Below are 21215 nucleotides of genomic sequence, written 5' to 3' on the forward strand. Positions count from 1 at the left end.
GGGATGATAGGCCGTGGTCTCCACACATGAGTAGCCTACACTGTTTAGCTGTAGCCAGCATGAATCTTAAGCAGCAGTGTGAGGAACAGCAACTAACACATTTCTAAGACGTGTCTTCAGGCTGTGAAGGCAGCTTGAGGAGAGACATTATGTTCGTAAACGCAACAAAGCCAAGCTGCTGTTGCAGGATGACCTGTCACTTCTCGGCAAGAGATGATCCACTGGGAGAGGCTGTGACCAAGGGGATGGGGAAAAAGGTTAGCATTTGGCACAGCTACAGTTGTCAAGGTCAGAGGAAAGGATGCTGTGGTAACCAAGGAACAAGTAATTAAAGTCTAAACAAGATTATTAAGGGCTTCTTGTTAGGTTCCTAACCAAAGACAGCTCTTGAGATCTGGGGGGTGTCTCTGTCCCACAGTCACTAGTGGCAGTGCCCTTTCTCTCTTCCCTATCCAGCCCTCCCATCTGCCTCTCTTGTGCCAACTCTCCCGCTTCTTGCCCTCCCTTCCTTTGTTCTCCATTAAACCCAAGCTAAAAACAACAGACGAAGCAGCTTCTGTCATAACTGATCTCACACAGTAAGCATCATATTAGCTAATGCATTAAATAGACACTGAAAAACAGGGAAAGGGATAAATTATACCCTTGTCTGTTTGTTCAGCTGCTGTGCCCTGTCAGATGCGTGTTGTGGTGTTTGTTTGTTAAACCTTCCTTGCAAAGAGCAATATTCAGAGAAGCCCCAGTGCCGACAGCGCCAAGGCAAACATCTCCCTGCCCCATGCTACCAGCGGGTTTTCTCCTTCCTTTCAAAAGGGTCTGTAACCTCTACCTTGTAGGACCCTCTTCCGATTTTTGTATTTCAGGAGGAAATCTTTACACTTGTGGAACTGATGTATTGATCTGGAGCAAGCACGGAATGAAGATGGTTAAAAACTGGAGTCGTATGTTAGAATTGTGTGAAATTCCAAAAGACATGAAATCAGGCAGGTTCTATCCCAAAGCTGTAGGAAAAGGAAAGTGGTACTTTGGTTTTAGGTATCACTAACACAAAAAGCATCTTTTACCACCTTTTTCCATCCTAAGGATAAATTTGGGGAACAATATAGTCTTTGAACTAATATTGCAAAGGAAGATCAAGCGGTTTTGCACCTTCTTGTTCCAATTGATGCATTCATGGCAAGTATTCTCGTTCACAGATCACAAATGACAAGCGCCAGCCTACACTCTTAACACAAACCCACCAGTAAAGCATTCTAGCTAATCATCTACAAAGTCCTAAAGAGAATCTTGGATATTCTGCCCCACTTTCCCATTTGTACTGGTTCAATTCTGGTCCTGAGTTCTGACAAGTTCGTAAAGACAGCGTGCAAAAGGGTGCCAGAAAATGGAGGGAAAAGAGGAAAAACTTAAGGAGTGAATTTTCAGAAATGTCCTTAGAGATTCTTAGGGACTTAAAAGAGAAAATGTTTATTTTGTTAATGCTAGATGTAGAGGCAATCACAGTCATGCAAGCTAGAGCCACATCGGCAAGAATTAATTTCAAAATGGATATTGGCCATTCTGTTTAGTTCATGGAATTTATTCTTTTTGCTGGGTCTAGCTGCAAAGTACACTTATTCAAGGACACTTGCCAGGATACACTAAGTTTAAGGATTATACTAAGGATTAAGCTCATAAGCATTATACTGCACTCTTTATAATAGTACTTGGATATTCAAATTTTTCACAAATCGCTTCCACAAGACAACCTGGGGTGGGGGATTCTCATACTAGGAGCATTGCAAATACAAATCCAGAAACTAATCCGAACTTGCTTTTGTTCCCAAAATAGCAGGAATTTCCTGGGGTATAAAACATCTGAAAACATTTGGCCTAAGATATTGGATGAATGCACGAATAATGGGACTCTGGGGAAAGGAATGACAACCGCTGACCCTGCCTTCTGAGAGCTCCTGTTGTTGCAATGTCGTTCCTCCATTTCTAAAGGTAAACAGCACAGCCTCTATAAATCAACGCTCTCCTAGACTTCAAAGCCATTAGGATATCCCCATCAGTACATCACTCAAGTCAGAAATTAGCTTTAACATGCTATACGATCAGTAAATAGAGTTAGCAGTGGGAGAGCAAAGGACTGTTGATAGGCCCAGTTGATTATTATTCTCCTGATAAAATAGTATCTCCAGGAGATCCCTTACTTGTGTTTCTGAAGCTAATATAGAGTCATGCTTCGAACCATGACCCTCAGATACCATAAATTTCAAGGATCTGCAGCAGAACACTCACTCACTTCAGACACAACTATAAAGCTTCAAAAGAGACAGAACAAACATTAGTTTAAGTTGTCCAAAAGAACATCTGCATCTGTAGCAGCGCCATGTGAAGGCAAAGAGCTTGAGCTGTTATCCCCAGCTGGGCTGGGTGACCTTAGCTTAAATCTTCCTGAATTGTGACTAATGACCCAGAACATCCATTGCAACAATTAAAGCAAATAAACAAATACCCTGGTCTTCTGACAGCATCTGAAAATTCTCTTCCTCTGTGCCTGGTTATCTTTACAGTTGCCAGGATCCATGAAAGCTCTTGAAATACCAGGCTATGGGCCATAGTTTGCCAGAGGGCCGCCTTCACTCCAGGGTAAGGGTGACAGCCGGCCAGGAGGCTGGTAGCACACAAACTGGGAAGAGTCACATCCATAAAGCCAGTGCAGTCAAACTGGGTATATTTTGCCCTTGGATGAAGGAAACGCAGCACATTTCAGAAGATTTAAGCCTACCCAGCGTGCAACAAAATGGACAACAAACTAGTGACTCTTCCCCTGTCAGCACAGACAAAGGAGGCTCCAAACTCACCCTAAATGCTGGCACCCAGAGGCTGGCGTGAGGGAGGGTAGCCAGCTACTGCTCAACACCAGTCCCACTTGGGAGAAACCGGGGCCAGTTCCTCCTGATATGCAGTACCATAACCATGCAGGCCAGCTTCTCGTAGGCAAGCTTAGAGAAGGAGGTGGCTGCTGCCAGCTTGTACCCTGTTTGGGTGATAACCCCGAGGAGCTGAGGGGATGGTCCCTGGTGTGGCACAGGCAGGCTGACAGCTCCCAGGTGGGGCCACGCTGCATCCCTGCTCCTGAAATTGGGTCGCTGTTCCACGAACACTCAGGGCCACACAGGGAACCTGCACAGTAGCCCAAAAGTAAGAGGCTTCAGGCAGGAGAGCGATGTCCTGGGGTCCGGTCCCTGCTTCCTGCATCCACTCTGCCTTTTGCAGTAGAGAATAAATCGATAAAGTGCCTAAACAACACTGTGTCGCTCCAAGCCTGCACAGCAAGGACATGACTTTGTATGTGTCCCCACCATTTGTTCCACCAATTCAAATTGTCCGCACCAGCTTTATGTTCAGTTTGAACATCTTTTTAGTGAAGCTTCATTTCTGTTAAGTTCCTGCAAAAACTGTATTTGGTTATGATATTATGATGGAATTATTATAATCAAATCTAACAACGACTAAGCTGTAAGTGGTCTAGTTTGTGTAAACACACATAGTCATTTTGCCAGAATGTGAAATGTTGATCTTTGCTTCTGTAGCTGCAAGTAATGACGCCATAATAGTACAAGAAAATTATAATACAGCATGTTTGAAGCAGGCTTCTCTTCTGAAAAAAAAACTCTTTGGAGCTATTAGACATGTTCTCAGTTACATAGCTACATTTCAGCTGCATTTCAATAGCTTCCTGATTAAACACACCTAGAGAATGGGAAAATGTTGTTCTTCCCAACAAATTCTTAGTCTTGCAAAGTCAGAGCAGAAAAGAAAGCCTGCTTTGGGTTGATCGCCAGTCCCCCTCCTCGCAACCAGCCTTTTCTTTTCTATGGTGGCTATATATTTTGTCCCAAAAAACTCTGCTTTCATTTATAAAGAAGTCTCTAGTCCCTTTGATCACAAAGAAAACCTTTGAAATGTGAAATGAGTTTAAACCGACGCAGCAATGTGTGCACAAGTCTTTAGACACCTGTAATAACAGTAGTTGGATGTGTGAACTGTCCTATTCATATCAACAGAGTGCAAATTCTAAAGCCAAGTTAAATAGAGGACACATGGTCCAGTGATTAGATCATTATTTTGGCATTTGTGATGTTCAGGTTTAGTTTTCTGCTGATCCACAGAGTTATGGGAATTTGGACAAGTCATTTGGCAGAAGGTTTAAACCACGTCTGCTTCCCACTGAGGTCCTGGAGTCTGGCTCATGCCAGAACGGCAGGGCTCTGCCTCCTGCTCTCGCTTATCCCACTTGCCATCTATGGCTAGATTTGCACAGCATCACAGCACTTGGCCCCAAGTCTGGAAATCAGTAAAAAAATATTTGCAAATTACCAGATTGTACTCTTTGAACAGACCAGGGTCTCAGAGTTCATTAACTCCACGAATTATGACAGGATGCAGCATTGCATTTATAACGAAAATATACAACAAATTAAAAGCAGTGCAGCAGAGCTGAACAGTGGAAGGAGAAGAGACCCGTCCTGTAACCACAGCCCTGCGAGCTGGTTAGACAGAGCTTGGACTGATAGAATTTCTGTATGACATCTTAAAAGAGGAATTTAATGATGTCTAAACATTTCTTTTTCTGACAGCAGATGAAACAGTAAGTTAACAGAGTAACTACTGCCAAAGGTTAGTGGAGAAAGGTCTGGCTCTCCTAAAAAATACAGTGATGTGTGTATATGTGTGTATAAAATTAATATAGTTGTATGTATTGTTTCCCAGTTTGATGTGAGTGTACTTGGATCAGCAAGCCTACAGAAACAAACACAGAAGAATTCACTGTTTGCTCTCACCACAGTTATGACAAGTTCACAATACCAATGATATCTGTGAGATTGCTCACGGAAATAGCTCTGGTTGCAATTTATATTTTTTATTTCATCAAAACCCTTGCCATGTTAAAGCCCAGCAAATCCATAACTTCACGAATGCAGGCCATTCTGTTGACTTAAGAGGACTGTGAGGGGGAAGAAAACTCTGCATCTAGGTATACTGTTGAGAAATGTAGTCCTACACCATATTTACTCTGGCCGAATAGAATCATGTCTATCTATTTGGAGCAGCCACAATTTAAAAATATATAAAATGCTACCACTAAAAACCATTGCATGGATCAAATCTGGAGCAGAATAAAAATTGTGCACAAGAATCAAATCTTCCCTCCCATTCCTCAGGCCATTGATGCAAGAAGGGAACTTTTCCCTTCAAGCTGGCCTTTCATAGAAAGTGAGGCCATCCTATTTTCTGCCAAGCTTCAGGTAGCTTACAAGGATAAGGTCATATCTTTTAAGATGTAACATTAACTTCCTTACTGCTGGAGAAAATTAAAAAGGAAAATTGCCTGTCACACCCAGAGAGCTAAGCTGATGATGAAGGCTGAAGTCTGCTCAGATTTTCATTCCTGGGCATAGACTTTAAGGTTACCTTATTTATTTATTTTTGTGCACCTCGAGTGCTGTTTAAAATACGAAATTTACCAAGTATTTGCTTTCTTGCGAAGATGATAAATTGGGCTAGATTTTCAATGTGCTGCATATACACAAGCCCAACTTTTAGGTGATCTGGAAGGGCCTCAGGTAATTTTATCTTTTTGATGGCATGTAATCTTCAGTGCTAGAATGAGACACATTTTGTCTCTGTTTTCCCCTCACCATCTAACTCGTGGCAAAGCTGATGATGCCAGGATTGATGGGCCCAGGAAGAGATACTTGCTATTTTTATTGCTTATATGTTATCTTTTAGTTTTACTATTATTTTTCCTGCACACTGTTTGGAGAGCAGTAGACCTATCACACTGCATCTCTTTCCAAGTGTCAGATTAGTCATCCAAGCAATGACCTTACTTTACTTCTGGAAGCCTAAAGATGCGCTTGTTAAAATAGGCAATTGGACACGTTGAGATAGCCTGCCGGGCATGGTAACTCTGTCCACATGAAAGATGCTACAGAAACGGCTGTGTTCTAAAGGATCCTTTTGCTTGGATAGCTGATAGCCGACTTCCTTCAGCCCCCGTTTTACTGATACGTCTCAGGGAAATTTTTTAAGCCTTCAAGATATAGAGAAAAAGGATGCATTAAAGTAACAATGAAAGTCTGTCTTAAACTAACAGAAGCAAATGAGCTTGCTTGTTTGCAACATGGACTCATGCCTGGGTGCAACAGACCTTGAGGGTTTTTTCTGCTGGAGAGATGAGTAAGTTATAATAAGGATGATCATAAAAATAATGATGGTAATCATAATGATAAGAAGAAGGAGAAGGAAAAATGTAACAGCACGCTCACATTATCTTCTGACCTCATTCTGCGAGCCATGTAAGACCATTATGTCCACGCAGAGGTGCTCTGCCTGCCAGATGAGGCCAGGTTACCCGGTATGATAGCCCATGCAGCACAGTCCAGAGCCACCCTGGAGAGCAGGCAGGCGTGAGAGGAGCCTGTGAGGGCACGGGGCTGTCTCAGGGGGTGGTCAGGGATTGGTAGGTCCTGAATGCCGATGATGTAACTTGAATTCTCCTGCAAAAAAAAAAAAACCAGTCGCAGTAAGTTACGTTCTCAACTTCAAAGGCAAGGCAAGATTTGCAAGTGGTTTTATTATACCAGTTAGTGGTCTTGGAAAAAATTAGACAAGTTGTGAAACAGATGAGCCACACCCAGGCAGTATCAAAGAATCAAGACTAAACATCCTACTCTTCTCCGTCCCCTGCCAGATTCTAACCCTGATATGTGAGGGCCAGCATGTAAGCAAAATGCCTTCCTCCTTCAACAGGTCGCATGAAGCCCTTCAACTGCAACAGGATTTTCTCTCTAGGCACGAGAAACTGGTTGACGCTTTCTTCCCTGTCTGTGGGAAGGAAGAACATCCAGCACACCACAACATTTAAAACAGCGATGACAATGCCCCACCTGACACCTGAGGGGGGTAGAAGCCATCAGGCTGTGTGTACAGTCCAAAAGAACTGCTTAAAGAAAAAAGAGAATTTTCTTGACCTTAGACTTATTGCTGCCTTCCCTATGGCACATTCTTTGAGCTCTGTGAACTCACCCAGCACTCCACACTCATCAGCTTTGCAATCCATCTTCAAGATACTGTTTCTCCACACTGGAGCACACCCAGCAGCCGAGCACGCTCCCTCCAAAACCCTGTTGGTCTTTGTCGTTATAGAAAGGCGCCACATTCAGAAATCTGGCCTGTCTTGCAACAGCAACAACCATCCACTAGCTTTTAAGACTGTATTTCAGTTAGCATCTCAGGAAAGGCAATCAGGGAGTGAGAATCTCAAGAGAACCAAGCAAGGACAGAAGAACCGTGGAATATGTTTCCCTGTTACCATGTGAAGTGTCATTACCTTACACCTACAAAGGGTCTCGGCGGCCAGATCATCTTCCAGGAAAGGATTTATGGCAAAAAGCCCCATCCTGAGGCCAGTCTGTCACGTATACAGATGCTCTGCAAGACTTTAATAAAGTGACAGCTTGATGCAAACCACAAGTTCCAGAAAGAAAAGTATACAAGTCCAGGTACATGCAGCAAACCGCGCACTTGAAACCGAGAAGATTGCACGAAGTGAATGCGTTACATTTTCAGGCCATTTCCTCTCCCCATTCTACCATTCAACGCGCTTCTTTTCGCAAAAACAAAGAGACATTATGGGTCAAAAAATGCATTTTCCCTGAGCTCATCATTGAATGTACAGTGTTTAATTCACAGACCAAAACAATCAACAATACGGTAATAGTATTTATCAACAAATTCAGGGTTATTCATATATGCAGAATGCCGCTATGCATAAAACATGATGTGAAACATCTTTATGTATTTTTACTAGGCAAACTTAAACTTTGATTTACGTCCATTTCACTAAAACTTTATTGCTTCCTCGTCAGACAGGACAGATTCCTTTCTGTATCTTAGATGGTAAATATAGTTAATGTGCTGAGGCTGCAATGGATCAGCAGTGAAGCTGTTTAATAGTGACATAAATTATTTCGGTGCCTTTTCCTGCAAGTGAGAGACAACTCCATGTGCTATAAACTAATACCAAAGGAATGATGCTCTTTCATGCTAGCAAAGTGCCTGAGCTATATTGTTTTTGTATCCTGTTGGGGATGCTACAAATGCAGCATGTATTACAACTATATGCACTTAGGCCATTTTTCTTTGCTGTTTTTAATGCTCTCCTGCACTGAAAATTGAGCTTCGGTGTCTGAATGAAGGCAAAGCCAATTACTTTCTTTGAAACCTCTCTTTAAAGTCTGCAAATCCCAACAGATTTTTAAAAACCTTTCCATTAGCCTAAAAATATATTTAAAAATAATTATGCCTGTTGAAAGTAAGAAGCGTGAGGCATGAATGGAGCTGGATGGCTGGGGAGAGCCACGTGCGCGTGCCTGCATGCCCTTTCCCGCACCGCAGAGGCTGCTCAGCAATGCTCCATCTCCATTAGCCTGCCCCTGTCCCCAGAGACCGTGTTATCGTTCCCAGAGCGTTTTGTTCAACTGGCAGTTCAAGTGCACTTCTACTAGGAAACCAGTTTCTATTTGTCCTCAGATTGGTCACTTATAAAAGACCTTTCTTGTGCATTGTGGTTCCTCAATAGGAATCACAGGAATACAGGGGAGCTGAACAGACATTTATTACAGCACCACAAAAAATGTGCCATCAGATAGTCAACCGATGCAGAAGTCCATCTTGTGAGTAGTTTTCACCTTTTCAGTGTAGCTGTATTTTCTGTTCACTTTTGTCCTTGTCCCCGTAGGAATTCATCCTCTTTCCTCCCTTGTACATGTTCTCACAAACCTAATTGCAGTTTCCCTCTTTGGGTACCTCCCACCAAGGCAACTTTGGCAGTCGTCTGCTGCTTGGTTTTATCCCTTCACTAGTGTGAAGGACTCATACAGGACATCGGTGCCTCGCTTCCTACTTTTTCTCTCTTCCCCAAGCACTCCTTCCAATTACGTTTCTCCCTCCTCTCCATCTCTTTGCATGAATTTAAACCAGCCTTCTTCTTTACACTGTCCTTTCTTTACAGTGTCCTTTATCTATTCTCTGCAGACCAACACTAACCTCTTTTCCCCTGTACCTCTGAATGCAACTAGATGGTCCACAACTGCTTCCTCAATTCCATTCTCCATCACCAACCTTTTCACCCAGCTCCATCACCCTCTGCCCCACAGAGCTCTCCTAAAGCCCTCCCCATACCTGTATACCACACTGCCTCTTGGACACTTGGCTCCACACATTTTCTCCTGTATTTCCCATTAAACCTATTCATTCTCTTTCTTTTATCCAGAACTGTAACCTGCACCTCTGCACCTGCAGATACTTGCTTCTCCCTGTGTGTCACTTCTGATTACCTGGCACCTCTGTCTATGCAGGCTCATATTAAGCCATCAGTTCCTCTTAGGACTGGTATTGCCATCTTTCACTGCTGCCCTCCCAAATCACTACATTGTCGTTCCCTGCACGTGCTCCCAAACATGGGCACGCTCCTTTCGCCAGCAGCAACACTCCTTCCCGCAGGAGCCAGCAAAGCCTCTGACTGGTCCCAGTGCAGCCACAGTTTGACCACCTCCTTGGTCTCTTTTACACTCAGAGCTCTGTGTTTTTCCACTCAGGCAAACTTTTTCATCATAAAAATACTTTAAAAATATATATTTAAGCATATGAGCCTTCTTAAATCTGTTTGCTTGTTTTCACACAGACTGTAAAATAGGAACAAACTAAGTGTTTTCCTTGCGAGACACAAACATCAGGCAGAGCCCCTCTCCTGCGCTGCCTGCCTCCCCCTCCCTTCCCAGCCCTGCCACGTCCCAGTGCCACCCACCCTGACAGCAACAGGCACACCACTGTCCCACCCTGTCACCGTTACTCAGCATTGACGTGGAACACTCTGCGCTTCCCAGGTCTTGCTTCCCTTTTCATCACTCCAGCAGACAAAGCAAGAAATGTTTTAGCTTTGCTTTCAACATTTAGGCAAACAGTACAGATGGTCTGCATCTCTCCTCCGCCAGCCCCTGGGGAATGTTCTTTTTTGAGGGAGGAAGGGAGCAGGGGGCACCCCTTATGGCCAACTTCTCATTGAATGTAAAGCCAATAAAAGCACCAATGTAACAGTTAGTTCCCCATTGCTCATCCCACCTTTCAATCACAGAGCACACAAATCTGCAAGCGCTGAACAAAATGCACAAAACTGTGCTGGCAATATCATAACTGAAGTATAATCATAAAGAATCAAAATTACATAAAATTTAGATATAGTGATTCATGTACTGCACTTCGGAGTATTTCTTCCCAAGTTTGCCCAGAAAAGTCTTCAGTTATGTCTCAGAGTCTAAACTGGCTCTCTCGGGAGGAGACTGTGTGAGTTATCAGTCTTTTCTGTAGTGGCTAAAGACCACCTGAAGACACAAGAGAGTACTTACTCTGAGAGATCTCCACCACTTTTAACATTATTTTATTTCAGCCTATGATGAAAACTCAAGTCATCTGCACAGAAACCTCCAGGATGGGCTCAGAACAGTTCCTTCAATGCAAAAGTAAGATGCTCTTCATCACATGCTCCGAGTCCTCCCTAGATTCTGAACCAACCCCTGGAGCAAATCCTGCTTTCCAAAACTGAAAACGGCTGCTGTCTTTCTTCTCACTCTGCCCCAGTCACCTCCAGAAGAGCCTGCAGAGACCCCAGTCTCATGTAACCTGCACCCTATTGCCAGAGTCTGGAGTACTGTAAGAACTCTAAGGTTGTGCTTGCAACTTTTGACAATTAACCGTTTGAAGTGGATTGCCTACATGCTGCAGCATTCACCCATCTCCACTTGAATGTACCATCTGTTCAGTCTCCTGATTTTCCATGGCGCTTTAGCATTCTTCTCATCCTCCTTTCCACAGCACATGAATCATCAGCCTGATGATCCCAGTCCTCCAGGAACCCCAGCACATGAAACGTGCCCCAGAGAACACGTCGATTCACAAAGTGCTTTAACTGCAAAAATTATTGCTACGACTTCCTTTTCTCTTGAACCACTCAGAGATTTCCACAGAAATCAGTGGAATTGCATCTGACTGAAATTTTTATAGCTGAGGATGAAATTCTCCGTGGTTTCAGCATTTGCAGGAAGGTAACACTCAGCTGAGGTGGCTGATGTTGGTGGATGCAGCGCTTCACACCCCCAGGCTGGGAGTACAGCTCAGGGAAGTTTTCCTTCCTCCATCCTCTCCTCCCTTTAGCATTTGCTTATTACACACAGGTTTCTAGTCCTATTACTTCCCATAAAAAAGCAATGTCATGGTGGAGAAGGCAGCTGGAAACCTCACTTTAAGCACTAACATTATTTAATATTTTTTCTGGTGTTTACTTTACCTGGAATGGTTTGGAAATGCACAGTTATTTACAGTGACTTATTATTTCCATTATTACATATGATAACCACAGAGAATAGACTGACATAATTCAGAATCTATAGAAAATTACAATAAGCACCTCTGTGATGCCAGGCTAGCTTTTGCCTTACTGGAAAGGCCTTTTCCATCCTGGAAGCCTTTGCTTAGCTGTACTTACAATGGCAGAGCAGGATGCCTGGGACAGCTACACCATTTGTCCATGATTACAGTACCACACTAACCCAGAAGAACTGGTAAAAACAGAATAATTCATTCAGATGTTCCTTTCACATTTTCTGGATTTGGGAAAAAAATACCAAGGAATTTCTGAGCAATGAAGTTGCATGCTAAAAATGCCAACTAATGTAAGGGAGGCAGAAGCTGACTGCCTAAATTAGTGACAAAATCCAAATGATTTCTGAAGTCTAGACTCACACAAATGTTGGTTTTCAACTCTTGCTCCACATTATTACTTCTCTTTTTGCTTGAGGACACATTCAGAGAATCAACATTTGTAAAAGCACAGAAGGACAAGAACAGATACATGGGTTTTTTCATGTACAGACAAGTTGTAAGTATGAGTAAAACCGAGAGATCAGCCAGCCAGAGGTCTGTAGTTCATCTTGTCTCTCATTTTCCCCTGTGGTTTTTTTTCTTTTTTGATTATCAAGAAAATCAATAAGGTTATGTCCAGTGATGTCTGGGACTTGTCTATCAACTCCGTATGCATGAAAAGTGATCGATTTCGATCATACTACAGAAAAATAGACCACCATCACTTTTACAACCCAGGCTCTATATTTGACCTTGACTGAGGTAATTGGCCCGTAATCAAATGCTTACTGTCTCTTTCAGACTTTAGAACTAGTAGATGCCCATTTCAGTGATGCCGTGTGTTTACCCCTACAATGGAAGAACACGGTATTTCCCACTTTCTCATCTCCCAGTTGGTTTATCAGTTTTGAAACAGCCATTTGACTAAACCAGTTGATGAAGCTGAAAGTTAAATGAAAAAAATATCTTCTCTATACTGCTGCCAACAGCTCCAGTTCCCTATAGTTAACCGATAGCTTCCAGCTGCTCAGTGACCTGTCTCTCTTAAGAACTTCATTTATGTACTATTTCACCTCTTAAATTTGTTCAGCATTTATAAGTCATGCGTGTAGCAGAGCTGAGATCTCTACTGAGTGAACTAGCTCTCTGCTGAAGGGGCTACAAAACAGGTAGGGCTCATACATCTTGCTGCAGCCCTTCCTGACCCTAGCCCTACACCTTGCTCTGTCACATCCATAAGGTGCTAGACTGTAAATCCTGAGATCCGGTTCAGTCTCAGATGCACAATTTTGCTTATGATGAGTAAACCCCACTGATTAAGTGATGAAGAAACATCCTGGACATGCACTGCAAGTCTGATACTTTGAAACCACAGTCCACCCGCAGCTCAGCGGCACACACACTCATTTTTCTGTGCATCCAACAGCTTGTGCTGCTGCTTGTCTTGAGAAGCACCTGGGAAAGGCTGTGCTCTACATCCTGGGGCTTTTGACCCTTATGCCCATGCAATATAATACAAACATATATTACACAAGATACCTGTCTCTCTGCATGGGCTCCTCAGTTTCTGGCTCTTTGGCCAAATTTCTGACTGAGCTCCGCTCTGAAGCAGTATTTCACTGCTTCCTCTGGTCCCCTGACTTATGGGGTCCTCGGATCACAACCAAACAGAAGAGAGGGGCTTCCCAGCTCTTCAGTCTTGGCTTGCCCCGGCTTCACTCAAGGTCTGCTAGAAAAGCCAATGCAGCTTTCTTGTCTGTTTTCAGTGGGAGAAGGACAGAATTGTTTAAAAAAAAAAAAAAAGACAACTTTCTTTTATCAAAACTAGAAAATCATCTGTATTTTTTTTCAGTATCCAAATTACAGCTACCAGTAGTGGTAGAAGAGTACAGAAAGATGAGTTAACTTGCAGCACAGTTTTCATTATCTTCCCAGTATCGAGTGTTTGGTAGGAAAAAGCTACAGTTCAACATTTATCATTAAAATACTTTTGTTTAGTCTTTACATTTCAGATTACAATTTGGTAAGAAATTTGGTCCTCATACAAAAGGGTATTTGTACGTGTCATGAGCTCTCCATGAATGAGTCCTATAGTGTATCACAGGACAGAATACTCTGATTCAAACAACAAAAAAATACATCTTTTTACTAAATTAATGTTACTCTTATATAAATTAATTCAGATTATTGTGGATGAAACACCATTAGAGAGTGAACTACTATAGTCTTGGAAGTGACAAAGCAGCCTGGGTTTTCTGGCTGGTGTATTTTCAGACAAGTCATTTTTCCCCTTTGTTCACATTTGCACGACAATTTCAAAGAAAGCACTTCACCTACATCCAACTCAGAGTAGTCTTACATTGCTGTTCTATTATCCATCCACTCAGAAACCATCTGCCTCAGTAACACTTCATCAGCAAATCTCTCTAGGTTGCACATGTTCAGCTTCAAGTGCATCACTGATTATTTTTTTAAAAAAACAAGGGGGGTTCTAGTCATTTCTGTACCTTTAGACTTGAATATGCATTTTTAAATTGCTTTTAAAAAATCCAGAAAAGTGTGCACATACTAGAAATAAGGGTCTCATCCCTTTCTGCATTGCAGTCCTGTCAGTCATCTATATTTGTGCAGAATAAGCGCAGCATAAACAAAGCACTGGGTCTGATTTGACATCAACTGTGCAATGCATAAATAAGGTGTAAAGCAGGGAATGACTGACCACAGAAACTTTATAGTTGCTGGGTGTCACAGCACTCTCCAAACTATCAAGCTGCAACAAGGTCTTTTACCATCTCATACCAACACATCCTTCATGCCAGTCCCTCTGCTGCCTTCTCCTCGTCTCCCCTCATCCAGGGTCCACTCTCTCTTCTCTTGCTGTTTCTTCCTCGGCTGCTCTCTCTTCCTTGGCTGCCCAACCCCTTACCAGAACCAGCCCCAGCTGCACCTGATCTACATCAGCCAACCCGCCGCCCCTGCAGCCAGCCCACAGCAGTGTATTATCAATGTGAATTAACCCAGCTTCATCCCTCTACAGCTGAGTAGGTACAGAAGTGTGGAAATTCTGGGTACCAATAACTTCATGTAAGTAGTTTAGGTATATAAGGCTGTGTTTCCCACAGGTATACAGCATTTCTAACATCCACAGTTTCCTTAATATGTTATCTCTCTGAATATATGAAATTGATGGCTTTTGCACCACCTGTACTTAGAAGATGTACAGGGCAGCAGAAGCTATAATGACTAATATAAAAAATAAAAGTATTGAAAAAAGAAGCCATTTCCTAAAAGCCAATCAAAGCTCATTTTCTAGCAGAAACAGTAAAGGAACATCTCAATGTGTTTATTCTTGAAAATATTCTTACTGGAAAGGTTGACTGTGTTAACATCCAGGCACACTTCAGAGCAATCCCTGCAGAAGTGGCAACAACAACGCTCTAGCTTTGTCTGCATCTGCACTCCATCTACTCACGTGCTCTATGTTTAAAGAAATCTTTTCTTTTATACTTCATATTTTATTTTCATATACTTATTTCTGGAATAAAAGATGCACTTTCTAAGGAAGCAGCACGTTCCCGTGGGATCAGGACCAGTGCAGCAGCAAGGAGATGAAGATTCAGGTTTACTTAAAACTCACTTGCACGGACTTACTGTGCTTGACCTCCTGTACAGTCTTGTTATTTACCTTCTGTTTATCAACTTCATACTATGTTAAAAGGATGTATTAGTATTCTCTCTGATCTAAACAAGTACTGAGCATTACTATAAACCATGAAATACAGTCAGGTGGCCTTTTCCAGTTCCTTAACTAACCAGTATGCCTTGGCTGAAACCACCTCACTTGCAGAAGTCTGTGTCACCCACTGAATCACTAGAGAAGTTAAAATAGACACAAACTGGTCGATTAAGATGAAATGAAAAACATTGAAAAGCGTCAAAGACTTTAGGTTCCCCTCCCCAGCACTGAACAGCACTGACAACCTCCTACCACACCAAGGAAGCTGCAAGCAGCTCAGAGCCACCCCCCTGGCCAGCCATCGGTGGCTGCCATCTGCCAGAATGGACCTCTGCTTTGAGGGTGCTGCTTCTTCCCCTCTTCATGCTCTTTCGATGAGTATTTAAGTATAGCTGGGGTTGAGTACTGAAGGTCACAAGATGCTGCTCAAAGGACTTTAGAGAGAAGAAGGAAAAACATCCTCAACAGCTGTGTAACTCAGGATTATAACGTGTACCTGACCAGCTGGAGGGGCACCGGTGGTATTTAACCTCCTCTCTACCAATAACAGAAATAACAGCTCACAGCGGTAGCCAGAAATTGCACCTTTTCACACAAGAAAGCAGCAGAAGAGGTAACAGGCTGAGGAAAGGAAGTGCAGATGGAAACTTCGATATTAAAGGGTACATAAAACTGCCCTGAATGTAACTTTCATTAGAATATGAGTGCTGAACAAGTTAACAGCGCTCTGAGAAATAAAATGTTAGATGAGTGGGAATTTTGCCCGGTCCAGAAGGAAAACTATGAGTGAACATTTGTCCCTCTTAGATAATCAATTCTCTACATACGCAGAGAACATAGTTTAAAATACTGAACATTGTTTTCATTAAGAAACATTGTAGGGTCTAGTAAGGAAACATATTTTGTTAGATTCACCTGTGTAATGGATTTACTCTATTTTGAAATTAGCATACTAAATTCCACCTGGATTTGCATCTTGATAGTTTATGGAGCAAATGCATAAGTTTTCATCCATCATCTCTGACATGCATGCTAAAGTCACTTTTAATCTCTGTATAATGAATGGAATTAAGCATTCCCTACATATGGTTTTATCATGTCAGTTTACAAAAGTCCAGTGGACAAATTCTCCTGAATATAAAAATATACCTTTTTCCACTCTTCCTGCTTGAGTACTATGTTTAATACCTTGCACGCAACTACCTTTCACTCTTCCAGTGAGTCACCTACTTGACAAACAGTCTACACTGCGGAGGTGCTGTCTGATGGGGTTCATAGGCTACCATTACTGGCAAAGCTTTTGGTTTCTGGAAAATAATAGAAAGGAAAATTATATAGAAAAGGAAAAGCAGGTTAAACACACAGTTAGAACTGAAAAGCACAAGTAAAAGGACAAAGGATGGTCATTTTGGGGAGCACTGAATAAAGGCTCTTTTTTTCTGAACCTTGTTGAACTCCTGGTTCAACTGTAGGATATCACTGATATCTACATTTTCTCTCAGCATCTCATCTGAATAAAATGGGAAATATTTCCTTACTTTGTGTGACGTACTGTGACCACGCGAGGTAACCACATGCAATGACTACCAGCACATATTGTGAACACTTAGTGCCAAAAATGGGTTTGGAGTCTCTCAGTGCTGTGATTTTTTTGTCTCCTGTCCTTCTGCTTCCCGTTGTTCTCCCAGTAACTCAGTACGATGAAAATGCCATTATGCAAACAGCACCAGAAATGAAGGAAGGGAAGAGTGCTCACCATATACAGCCAGTAAATAACCACTTGCGACAGGTCACGTTCAAGACCAAACTAAAGAAATCCAACATCATGCTTAATACCGACACCCCTGCATTTTCTCAGTCTTCACTCCCACCCCTAAAGCGGCTTTTCATCAGATGCATTAGCTGTTCACCGCTCGCTGATCAACAGGTATCTCATAAGCTTTTCACAAAGCTATAGGATCCCTGGCACAGCACCGAGGTCACAGGGTGAAAACACAGACGCTGGTATGAAGTAACCACCCTCAAAAACAAGGGTAGATACAACTGATGATTCCTAAGAGAACACAGGTAAAAACAGACCATTAAACCAGTTTAAAAACATCAGGCAGTGGCACTGGGAAGAAAGGAGGTCAAAGACTGTACAGCTGCTTCATTTTGGTAAAACTGAAAATTTGACACTAAGAACCACATCAAACATCAGAGGGACTGGCTGCAAAGGCTCCTCCAGCTGCAAGCATCTGAACTTCCTAAAGATTAGAGCATAACTGCAAGGAAGGTGTTTCCTCCCCAACTCTCCAAAGCAGTGCTGACATTGGCAGGGGACATAAAAGCAAGCCCTATTTCTCTCCCGAGAGGAACACCGAGTAAGGGTCCAAAGGATACTTGCATTTCTATTTATTCTTCTGTGTATGAGTGGGGTTTAATTTTGCCTTATTCTTAAAAGTCTGAATCATATACAATCAAATTTTCAGAATCCTCCAAATAATCCAGCCAAAAGAAATCCTTTTCAATAGGCTACAAGCTTTTGCTCATGTAAAATAGTCCCTATAATATCTCAGGTAAACCTAAGTTAAAAGTATGGGAGTATATATTCAATTATCCACAACAGCAGCATTTTATTAACAGGCTGGGAAAAAACCCAGAGTTAAACCTGTGTATTTGAATCTGTCAGCTCACTGCAGAAGAGGAAAGATTTGAACACATTTCTATGTTTCTTCTTCACTGGGTGCACTGGTTTTGGCTGGGGTAGAGTTCATTTTCTTCAGAGCAGCTCGTACGGGGCTCTGTTTTGGCTTGATGCTGGGAAGTGTTGCTAAGCCAGGGCTGTTCCGTTCCTGCTGAGCAGCGCTCACCCAGAGCCCAGGGCTTTTCTGCCCCTCACCCACCCCACCAGCGAGGGGGCTGGGGCTGCACAGGGAGCTGGGAGGGGACACAGCCGGGACAGCTGACCCCAGCTGACCCAAGGGACATCCCATCCCAGACGGCATCGGGGTCAGCATATACAGCTGGGGGAAGGAGGAGGGGGATGTTCAGAGTGGTGGTGTTTGTCTTCCCCAGTAACGGAGCCCGGCTTTCCCAGGGATGGCTGGGAAGCGGTGAATGAATTCCTTGGTTTACTTTGCTTGCACATGCAGCTTTTGCTTTACTTAATACACTGTTTTTATCTCAGCCCACAAGTTTTTTCACTTTCACTCTTCCAATTTTCTCCCCCTTCCCCCCAGGGGAGAGTGAGCAAGCAGCTGGCTGGGGTTAAACCACGACATTATGAAAAGTAATTTAAGTCATGTGCATGATACCACTGACATTTCAATATTTTAAAACTGTTCTCCACCAGTTCAGTAATTTTGTTTGATAACTGTAATAAGTCCAAATTCAGTATCATTATATAATTTACTTTTTCTTTTTTCACCTGTAGTTTACTGCTTAAGCTCCCAAGCAAAAAAAAAAAAAAATCTGAAAACAGGGAGAAAGAAATACATCTGGCATGACGTCTTCGTCTGTGCAACCACCTACAAAACTGTCAGGACAGAATTGGTATTTTCAAAGTGCTGAAAGTCTCACTGTAAGTAGACGTGAGCCTCAGAGCTCACACCCTGAAACAGCCTCCTAATGTGCAGCAGTGCCAGACACAGCTCCTGCTGTACGTATGTATGATCAGAAGAAATCATCTGATTTTATAGTCTGATTTTATAATGGGCCTGGGTAAGTGTCTTCATTTCTCTCTCTCTCTTTTCCTTTTTTTCTTTTCCTTTTTTTTTTTTTTAATAGGAAAGATGATGGTTCTTACTTAACTCAGTAAAACATTTTGAGATCAATAGATGAAAAGGTTGATACATGCATTTAGAAATATTACTGAGTACTTTGCAGCAGAGAGCAATGCCTGAAAGCATGCCAAATGCCCCATTTCTTATTCTACGACTTGGAATGAGCCAGTGAATGCAGCAGGATCATGATTAAACTTTTAAATGTCACATGTACTAAACAGCGGTATCAGTCAGTCATTGAGACAGTGTTATATGAACTTAGCTCACATCAGTGAATGAACTATACAACTCGTTCCCGTAATTTGTTTCAATAGGGTGCGTGCACCTCACAGCTACAGTCAATCACCGCGCTCCTCATTTAGGGAGTGTGAAAAATAAACACTCTTTAGTCATTTCCACTTCAGGGGAAAAAATTATATTTTATAGACTGAACAGCACAAGGTGTTACCTCTACACACGTCAGCTCCTCGGATTTCAGGCCTAAAAGTCAGTAACAACGATGCCAGAGGGAGCCGTGACCTATTTGCACCCGCCCCGGGCCGGTGCTGCGGGGCTGCGGGCGCTGCCCCCGGGCGGGAGGGAGCCCGGGCCCGCCGGCTCCCAGCCGGGCCCGCCGCTGGCCGCGGCCGAAGCCCCCGGCACGGCAGGGGACAGCGGGAGAAGCCGGCACCGCCCCGGCGGGACGGGAGAGAGGAGCGAGGCCCCGGCAGCGGAGCGGCCCCGCGGCACCCGGGCCGGGGCGGGCGGCGGCGGGGGGGGCTCCCGGCGCCGGAGCGGAGCCGCCCCCGGGCCCGCGGGCAGCCCCCGGCCGGGCGGGCCGTGCCCCGGGGCCCGCGGAGCCCCGCGGGGGAGCGGCCGTGAGGAGCCCTCCCGGGGCGGGGGCCGGGGGGGACGAGCCCCCCGGGGGGGCCGGGGGTGTTCCTGGCCGCCCCGCCGGGCCGGGCCCGGGGCGGGTGGCGGGCGGTGGCCCCGTGTCGGGACCCGGCGAGCGCTGCCCGCGGCCCGGGAGCCCCCCGTGCCCCCGCTCTGCCCGGCCCGGCGGGGGGCAGCGGCAGCGCGGCGGGGGGCACGGCCCGGCACCACAAGAACCGTCTCCTGCAAACTGTATGCAAGGAGAAGAAATGAGGAGCTGCTAATCATGAGACGACGACAAGTGATCCAACACTCTTTTGTTATATCCCAACTTGGTATTAAGACATTTTGGGTTTCCTTCATTATAAATCTGTTTATCTAAATTAACGCCTGCTTTATTATGCAGTACTTGCATGCAGATTTGTACGGACAAAACTGTGGGATATAGCCCAGAACGTCCATCTGCAGTATCGCAGCATCTGTAAATTCAAAAAAAAAAAATCAATCAAAAGGGAAGTCAGCTGGCTTCATGTGCTCAGTCACAGCTCAGAGCCTTGGTCTGGTCTCTGCCAACAACCACCTCTGCCTCAGAACACAGGAAAAAGCCATCCTTTAACTTCCTACGCTTCTCCATGGCACTCAGTAACCGCTCCCTTCCATGGCAGGGCCAGGCGTCTTTCTACAATTAAGTTCACAGCTGATCATCCTTAGCTGAAGCCGAATAATCAGAGTTCAGATGCAAACACCCTAAAATGACACAGCTGTGTTGTAACCCAGCTCCCCTTTTCCCCAGACACCACTGCTTGTGCCTAGGCAATACCTGCTGACACCTTAAAGAAATTAATTTCCTTTTCAATTGGGGAAAAAAAAAACAGAGGTACCCTTGATGCTTTAAGCAACTTTTCCAAAGACTTAAATGTTGAATGAGAAAGTGGTAAAACACATCAGGAAACTTCTAGTTGGTAAAACCAGTACGCATCCCCTTCTGACCAACCTTCAAAGAGCAAAAATAAAATCCATTAGTTTCATCTGAAAACACAGAAAATTGTTTTCTTTCTTTCAAGTCCATTTGATGACAATAACAAGCCTCCACAGGATTCTTCTAAGGTCTTCCTTGATCAAAAAAAAAAAAAAAATCCACAAGCCAATGTATTCAGAGCTCCTGCACAACAGAACAGGAACAGAAAAGATCTCTTCTGGTGTCTTCTCTATGCAAGGTCTTAGAAAACACAGAGTTTGATGTGGGGCAGATGCATTTACATGTCAAGAACAATTTCTACCTCTGTACATAAGTTTATCAGCAAGGAAAGCCTCAGGAGTTCAGACAAAGAACTTGCCCAACCTTGAGCTGTAAAGGCCACTCAAACTCTACTGGACTGTAGAGCTTTAAT

The sequence above is a fragment of the Falco rusticolus genome, chromosome 8 (genome assembly GCF_015220075.1).
Source record: "Falco rusticolus isolate bFalRus1 chromosome 8, bFalRus1.pri, whole genome shotgun sequence".
Taxonomy (NCBI): Eukaryota; Metazoa; Chordata; class Aves; order Falconiformes; family Falconidae; genus Falco; species Falco rusticolus.